The sequence below is a fragment of the Macadamia integrifolia genome, unplaced genomic scaffold, assembly GCF_013358625.1.
Source record: "Macadamia integrifolia cultivar HAES 741 unplaced genomic scaffold, SCU_Mint_v3 scaffold766, whole genome shotgun sequence".
In the NCBI taxonomy this organism is placed as follows: domain Eukaryota; kingdom Viridiplantae; phylum Streptophyta; class Magnoliopsida; order Proteales; family Proteaceae; genus Macadamia; species Macadamia integrifolia.
This window is the reverse complement of record NW_024870535.1, coordinates 23859-31334: the sequence shown is the minus strand read 5'-3', so window position 1 is coordinate 31334 and position 7476 is coordinate 23859.

The following is a 7476-nucleotide window of genomic DNA, read 5'->3' as shown; positions in this document are numbered from 1 at the left end:
AAAAAGGCTAGAAATGAGGATTGACGGAACAACAAGGTAGTTCCGTCATTCCAATTTCGTTCCCAAAAAAAAACTGCATTTAGACACATAAACTGACATTTCTGTTTTTTGACAATAAACGTCGTTTTTGGAATAGAAACGTTACCAAACGTAGCCCTAGTGTCGTGTCCGACTTCTCTCTTATTTCTATTTTTATTTCCATCATTATTTTCTTTTAATAAAAAAAAATTTATACTCAACCAAACGCTATTTTAAGCAATAATAAGTGTTTACTATCAAGGAATATGGCTCCTATGCTTGTGTATGGGCTAATGTGAGGACACAAGAAAGCATCAACATAGACATCATTTTCTATTTCATGGGGTTGCAAGTCAGTCATTTCACCTTATGTGTCTATGCATAGGTGTCACACTCCTCTTATAAATCATCTCTCTGTATTTAATCCAATTTAATGTTTTTATTAAGACTCACTTTGGTTTGATTTCTATTTGTATTTATTAACTTATTTCTATTTTTACAAGTGTTTGGTATAATTTATAACACTTGTTTTTATTTATAAAAAATTAGAATAAATCATAAATCACAAATTACTCTCAAGCTAATTGCGATTTGTAGTAACAAATCATTTATGTTGATTTTGACTACCTTAAATGAGCACATGTACTAAACTACTCAAAATCAATGGTAAATAGGTAACTTCAGTATGTTTTATACTTTTTCAATAAAAAATCTCAAATCATATTATCTCTTTCACTTGAAGCTCAAAGCTGAAGGTAAAAACTGAAACATATTATCTCATTATATAATCATTTTGTAAATAATAACCAAACGAATACTATTTGTGGTCCATAATTAATTGTCATAAATAATTTCTATAAAATAATTAATAAATACAAATAAAAATCATATCAAACAGAGCCAAGCACCTACCATCTTGCTTAATTATGTTATGAGACAAAAAAAAAAATTTTTGTTTGGTGCAAATCTTATACTACCTGACTCATGTGTCTCTTTCTATCTCTCATTTTCCCTTCACCAACTTTTATGTCTCTTGAAATGATTTGTTTTTTCATATGTAGTGGTTGGGTAGTTCATTTCATTGTTTTTTTTTTTTTTTTTTCGCTAATGACGGATATCTAGGCTTTTGGCCTGACTAATCCCACAGGTCCATACTGACCTCACAACCGCAGGTACTAGGTCATACTGGGGTTGAATGAGAACCATTCAACTTTCACTGAAAGGAGTGAAAAGTACTAAACACCCCATGTGAGTGACCCAAGGTGTGCCTAGTGGGAGTCGAACTCAGGTCGTCTGAGTTTACAGCTCGTATCAAGTTCGTTGCTCACCAACTACGCTACTCCCTTGGGTTTTTTCATTTTATTGTAACCTACACTCCCAGACAGGAAATGCTCTTCCTTATGTTATTGTGAAAAGATCTCTGAATAGTCAAAGCAGTGTATGCTAGCACCTCTGTGTTTATCCCTTTCCTCATATAGGTAGAGGTTAAGAAAGAAATACACAAAGAAATAATGCCTTGTCTAACCTCTCCCTGGTGTGCTTCTTTGCTTAATCTCTCCCTGTGCTATTATTATCAATAATGAATTAAAGGAGAAGGTTGATTAAAAAAATAATTAAGGAGAAGGTTCCCACCTAGCCAATTAAGGGGATCTCTCAGGTCTATCAAATAGGGCCCACATAGTGAAGATCAGGAATTGAAAGAAGATTGGAAAACATTTCCAATAGTAATATTTTTTTCTTAAATCAATTACATTTTTTTATCATCTTATTTACTTGTTATTATTATATTTAATGATAGGGCTATATATTTTTCAAAAAAAAAGTTAACTATTGGAAGCCCAACCTCTGTCACACTCTCTCATTTCCTTTAGAAATGATCCCCAGGCCCTTGCATCCCCATCTCAATGGTTGAGCCGCTGGTTCCAGGAAAATTAACAACGTGCCCAACTCTCTCTCTCTCTCATACTTCATTTATGGGAGAGGGTTATGCCAAGGCAATGTGCCCCTCCATCATTGTGAGGTTTTTTGTTTTTTGTTTTTTTTTTGTTTTTTGTTTTTTTTGTTTTTTTTGTTTTTTTGTTTTTTTTTTTAAAATAAAATCGTGAGGGTTATTGGGAGGGTGCACAAAAGCATCAATAGGGGTGGGATTTCTATCTTTAATGCCCTCTTTGTCTAAGTATAGGTGCTATGTTGTCTTTCACGATTCTTCTTCCTTTTATTTATTTATTTATTTATAGATAAATGGTTCCCATATGGGGAGCGCACCATGAAGCACCAAGATGGGCATCATTTGGCATTTCATGGAGTGTAGGACTATCATTCCATGCCCTCATGTGTAGGCATAGGAGGCACACTCTACCCACATAAACAATTGACCTTATATTAAGGCCTTTAATTTTTTAGGTAAACTGGAGATTTATTGAGTATGAGACCAGGTACAAGCTGAGGCTTTTGCTTCGCAAAGCTGGAGAAGCCAATAAGTGGCATGAGGCCACAAGATCTTACACAACCTATACTGGTGCACATAAAATGACTAATTGTGGGGATTCCTGATAGCCTCATTCTTCTTGTGTAGACCTTGAACTCTACATCAAATATTTAGGATAACTTGATTACACCCTTTCCCTACATATATTCTTTTCATCATTGCCATCATTGCAATTCAGGAAATTAGGAGATCTAGTTTTACTAAATCTTTGACCACAAAGTAGGGTAATGTTTCTTTTTGAGAGCGGATCAAGTATTGATTCTTGTACGAGGCTAATCCTCATAGATAAAATCTATCTAACAACCAACTTTGTGGTGAATTCCATTTGCGTGGATCAGTCCGTACAAGAATCTAATCCACATTATTTCTACCAACAATTACAGCATCAATAGTTTTCAAGAAAATGGGCATTACCTTGTATCTCAATGCCACATTAATGGCATCTGATGGGCGTGCATCCACACTAAGAATAGCTTTTTCCCCTGGCTGCATATTATAAGTCATTATATGAAGATAAATGAGTTGGCTATACCGTTAACTACCCTTAGAACATAATAGAATGGACATTCAATCGGTTTAGCAAATATGAACTTAATATCTTCAATAATGAGGAGGATCTCAAGAGATGCATTGATGGAGGGATTTGAGAGACATTGAATCAATTCTAAATTGTTTGAGTCCACCATGAATTGAAAAAAAAAAATCCTTTGCTGTAGCACTCAAGATACCTTCTCTAACAATCTCAGTTTCCCCATTGATGATGGAGAAAATTTCAATTGGAATCAAAACATCCAGTTACTGATCACCATTATGATCTCAAATAATGAAGCCCAATCCTCTCGATGAATTTTCATTTTTTTCTTGATAGGTAGGGAGGGAAGTAGGTAACAGTCAAGAGCTTCGAATTTGAAATTTCGCACTCTACAGCTCACCAATTGTGCTAGGCAGTTGTTGTTAATGAATTTTCATTCTTACCGATGCATCAACATTGATTTTAATCACATATTGAGGGCGGGGAGACCATGATGCTGGATATATTGAGCATATGATAAATAAGCATAGATTGAAACTCTTTACAAATTCTGGTATTGTCATGGGAGTGGAGAAAACACCATTATTGGATCCAAGAGTGAAGGGGGATGGAATTATCTTTAGGGATACGGAGAGAGAGAGAAGATCCTAACCAAACGGCCTTGACAAAAGAGCAATAGCTAATTATGGGATCCAAGAGATAGATCCTAAACCTCTTTTCCCCGCGGAAGTAAGAAGCTTCTCTTTCCATCATCTGATTTGATTGACAATTTTATCACGGATTTCTTTGAATAGTGTTAATTTGTTAATGTCGAATTCCAGTGATAATCCAAGGTATTTGTGGGGGGCTTCACCATATTTTATCTGGAGAATGCGAGAGAACCACCTCTTGAAATGGGGAGTTGTGCTTGGGCTAAAGGTAATGATAGATTTTTGCTTATTGATTGACTAATCTCCTGCCTTACTATAAAGATCAAGGTGACCCTTTAGGTTATGGATATGCTCAAGCTGTAACTCTGAAAATAAAACACCATCATTCGCAAATAAAAGATGTGAAATTGTATGGGTTTCATTTCTAACCTTTATGCCTTTGATTAGGTTATTTCTCTTTATCACAGCTACAATGGAAAACAGCGCTTTAATACATCATGTAAAAATTGTTGGAGAAAGCGGATTCCCTTATCTGATTCCTCGAGTAGGTTTGACATTGCCACATAAAGAATCATTCACTAGGAAACTGAAGCTAATAGAGTGGATAGCTGCCATGATCATTTGAACCCAATAACCATTAGCCTTTTTGAGCTTCAAAATTTTATTAAACTGCATGTGTTGTATAGCAGAAGCACAAAAAAGTACAGATTTCTATAAACTTTTAGAGATCGTCAGCTAGCTTTGATGAGAATTCAGCAATGCAGCATTGAGAAAATGGAGGAGATGGAAGCCCCATAATATTTAGAGGATGCTAGTCTGCAAATGGACGAAGGCCTCTAAATCCTATTTTTTTAAAACTTGTCTGCAATTCTGTCGTTTAGCCTTGAGAATCCAAAGAAGCCCAAGTGTTGTTGATGTCATTTTATAGAAAAGTGGCTTTATTTTATCTATTATTATTTTATTTTTTAATAGGATTGGGACCATCTGCAATGACTCTCAAACCAGACACACACTTGCCTGGGATACGTGCCCCTAGGTATTGGGCTGCGTGTATATGTCTAATTGAATGGAGGGAGGGAGGGAGGGAGGGAGGGAAGAGAAAAATTGTTGGAGAGAAACCGGATCCATTTGAATATGCTAAATAGGGTGAGGTTGAGAGGAATTCCCTTAAAGTGTTAAGTGATTAGTTGAGGAAAATAATAGAGGCTTGGACATTACGACTAAAGTAGGCTTTTGTTTTGTAACACTAGGGGCTCAACTTGATCGGGCACATTTTTCAAACAAAATAGATTGAAAATCTTAGGCATTGTTTGATAATGTTTATGCTGTTTCTGTATCTAGAAACAGTATAAACGACTTTTCATGTTTCTGAAAATAAAAATGGATTTTTTTTTTATGTTTGATAACCTGTTTCTCGAAACATATTTTGCAAACATAATGCCACTAAAAAATCCAATAGTATCATCATATGCCGAAAAGGGAGAGAGGGTTCGGTTGTCTCTTTATAGGTTTAAGTCTGACTTGTTTCGTCAAAGTCGTTTATATAATTGTAAATAAATATAAATTTTAATTTATGTTTTTAAAACGGGTGAAACAAAACAAATTTATCAAACGCTTTTTTGGTTGTTTCTCCGATTTTAGGAACAAGAAAACATAGAAACAACAGAAATGAGACATTGTCAATCTGTGCCTTAGAAACTTGAGTTATTGCTTAGCAAAATAAAATGATATCATTTTTAGAGAAACATATATTGCTTTAGAAACTAAAGAAATATATGATTGGTTTAAAATTTGTAGAGACACCCAAATTGAAGAAAAAAAAATATGCATTAATAGAGATGATGTTATTTCTAATGCCATCCCATTTTATAAAAAAAGTTACTGGTAGCCATCCAAACTTAGAGCCTTTAGGGCTGCGAGCATAAGCATGAATGTTTGCATGTTTTCCTCCTCTATAATTGAGTTCATCTTTGTTAGATACTAAAATATTATCAAGGATAGATAGCTATATACATCTCATTTTTTGTCACCCTAGAAGGCCCTCGAGCTAATGATGCATTGAATCCAATACTGCTCTAAAAAATCTTACAGTAGAAAAAACCATTTTACCCCTTGATTGGTGGGTGCCATAACATTTTGGGAATTGGTTGAATCTTCGAGGACAATATTTTTTTTTTAATTATTATTTAAAACTTGAATCTAGCCTTTGGTGCAAAATCGACGACGTTGACCATTATTTCATGTGAATTACCATTTTACGGTTCCCCTATTTCAAACTTGGCTCAAAATTTGAGGTATTCATTATGAATAAATTTAGAAAAAATAGTGATTAAATCAAATCATTCTTGCACCATTTTTTGGACATGGTTTAGAATGATAAAAACACATTAGAATACAAATTTGGGAACCAATCCGGGAAGATTGGAGCATTTAATTAACAATAGGGGTATTTCTGTCATTTCACCTCATAAAATTTCATTTTCTCAAAAAATGTTGTCATCTTTGCACCAAACTTTGTATTTAGGATAAATATGATAAAATCCATCTATCTTATGAATATTTTCACCAACATAATCCTAATTTATATGGTATTGAGATTTTCTATGTATTAGTCTTTTTGGTTGAACTTTTTTTTACTACTGGTCATGTTGAAGGTGGATCAATAGCTCAATAGTATTTTTTTCTTGTATTCTCTCTTTTATTTGATTTAATGAAATTCATTGGTTGATGCTTGAAACAAAAAGGGATTTCCCATTAAATTTCATGACATCCATTCCATTACTGTTACCACAATTCTCGAGACGACAGAATTTAATGTCTACACATAACAGAGCTTTACCATCAGATGTGACATGGAGACTCTTTCATGGTCCCATTTCCACATAGGCTCAGTCTATGAAGTCCTCATGTTTCCCAAAATGTGAATTTGGGGAGGGAAAGTATCATTTGGATTGATCAATGGGTCCCTTCCTTACGATATTTCAAGATTCCTTAAAAAGCACATCTCAATGGGTGTCTGTTATTATAATCCAAGATAGTCTCCGTTCTAGCCCTTCATTTAGCTGAACTGTGATGCACCATGGGATAATAAAATTCGGTGAGGGGGGATTGATGTGGTCATTTGTGACCATAATGGTAGAACAATCTTTGCCAAATCTAAGGTGATCTCATTTGTTGACATTTCTAAAGGGGGAGGCTTTAGCTATGGCTATCCGTAGAGATATGTTGGAAGATATTTCCTTTTGGGCACTGTTTGTTTGATGGAGAAAAGTGAAAAAAAATAAAAAAGGGTTTCCCACAAACTGCGATAAATATGGAGTCCACATGACCTCGTCACTGCAACGGTGCAATGAGCATTGGGTGGCTGGGAACACTCATGCACACACTCCAAGGTGCTCTCAGCCGTCCATGTCCTTACTTCACCATTTCAGTGCAACCGAGGATTTTATACACAAATATGAGTGTTTGGATAAGTGGAGTAAAAAACTTGTTTTTTTTGTCTATCTCTCTCCTCCTCCAATTTCATCTCTTTCCCATAGGATCCCACCCTACTAAAATGTTAAATATTCCATTATTTCCTTTCGTTGTCAACCCAACCCTCACAAGTTTCCTACCCCTTTTCATCCTTCAACCAAACAGGGCCTAGGGGTTTATTACATTCATGGTTCTAAAAAACGGAGTGGGACAATGAGTATTGGCTGGATCGAAATGGTTTGACCGATCCCCGATCCTAACCTTTCCAATCCCATTCCACATGTAACGTTCAAGGATAAAAATCATAATAAAAA